The sequence below is a fragment of the Mastomys coucha genome, unplaced genomic scaffold (assembly GCF_008632895.1).
Source record: "Mastomys coucha isolate ucsf_1 unplaced genomic scaffold, UCSF_Mcou_1 pScaffold12, whole genome shotgun sequence".
Lineage (NCBI taxonomy): Eukaryota > Metazoa > Chordata > Mammalia > Rodentia > Muridae > Mastomys > Mastomys coucha.
The window spans coordinates 28941802-28943189 of NW_022196894.1; the positions used below are offsets into that span (position 1 = coordinate 28941802).

At 43.4% G+C, this 1388-nt stretch overlaps 1 pseudogene; it reads right to left on the reverse strand.

Moving 5' to 3' along the window:
- Positions 1–578: 578 nt before the first annotated feature.
- LOC116085799 lies at positions 579–1058 on the reverse strand (annotated as a pseudogene).
- Positions 1059–1388: the final 330 nt, after the last annotated feature.

Below are 1388 nucleotides of genomic sequence, written 5' to 3' on the forward strand. Positions count from 1 at the left end.
GAGAGATGCTTCAGGCTACACAGTTAACAGCACAGAGCTGTGTCTCCTGCTACTGTGACATTTTCCCAGTCGAAGCCTTAGCCATTGGGTTTCCTCATGCTAAAACCAGCCACTTGTGTATGTGTGTGTGTGGGCATTGTGCTTTGTTCTAACTCTTATTCCCTCTGGCTGTCTTGCTCTGGCTCTGGCTCTCCTGGGAAAAGTACTTAGCTCAGCTTGTTGGGCCTAGTGCAGGAGCTCAGTCCAAACCGACATGTCCTCTAAATCTTATTTTGATAACTTGAACATTGGTCATCCAAGTGTCTCTCCACTTTATCCCTGAGTGTTAAATCAGTAACAAGGGAGCTGAAGGTTAGCTGAGTCCTGGACTTTTTCTCCTGTAAGCAGTATCAAGCCATTCTCCCTCAATAGTCAAAGGCTTTTAAAACCAAAGGACACATCTTTTTAAATATGTTTTTGAACATTTTAAATTTATTCAGTAGATAAATATATAATATATATATTGTACTCTGGTCATGTTCCCCCTGCACTATCGTCTCTTACCCATCTCCTGCCCTCACCAAATCCTTCTTACCCTCTTTTTTTTTTTTTTTTTTTTTTTTTTTTTTTTGGCAGTTCTGCAACTTTATTTGACATTCAGCAGGTTAGTTCTCATCCACATTGACTGTCTGTAGATTTTTGAATATGGTAACAGGCACATAAGTTACCAATGTGTAGAGTTTGTTTGGTGAATCCTCATCCTCATTACGTTTTTCTGGACAAATGTACTTGGATGCGATATGGAACATTCCTTATTCCCTTGGCCCAGACGACTTTGTTGAGCCTGGTCTCGATGTGCACATCTGGTGTCCTCATTTCCTTCATGGCAAACTTCTGAATTTCTTTAAGTGTCCGAGGAGCACACTTCTTGAAGCCCACTCCATGGATGTGCTTGTGAATGTTGATGGTATATTCTCAGGTCACCACCTCGTTGATGGCAGAACGGCCCTTCTTCTCACCACCTTTCTTTGCGGGAGCCATTCTGCCCGCCCAAGTTGGAAAGGAAGGGCGTGAGGGATTGTGGGTCCTTCTTACCTTCATGCCCCTTCCTGCTTTCATTGCTTCCTCCCTGTTAGTGGGTCTCAATAAGTGTGTGTTGCAGTTTCTCTCTTATACCTGACCAGTTCTATAATTAAGACTGGACTATTATATTTATTTAACAAGCTTTAAGGGCACAACAACTGAGCAGCATTACTCTATTTCAATCCTCTATGCTAATCTGGCTGCCTCCCAGCCCTAATCCCAGATATACTTGCATTTCATGGCTTTCTCTGCTCTGTTTTCTCCAGTGTTCTTGGATTCTCTCCCTGTGGCTAATCCCCCCCTCCTCTCCTGCCCCTTCTCCTGGC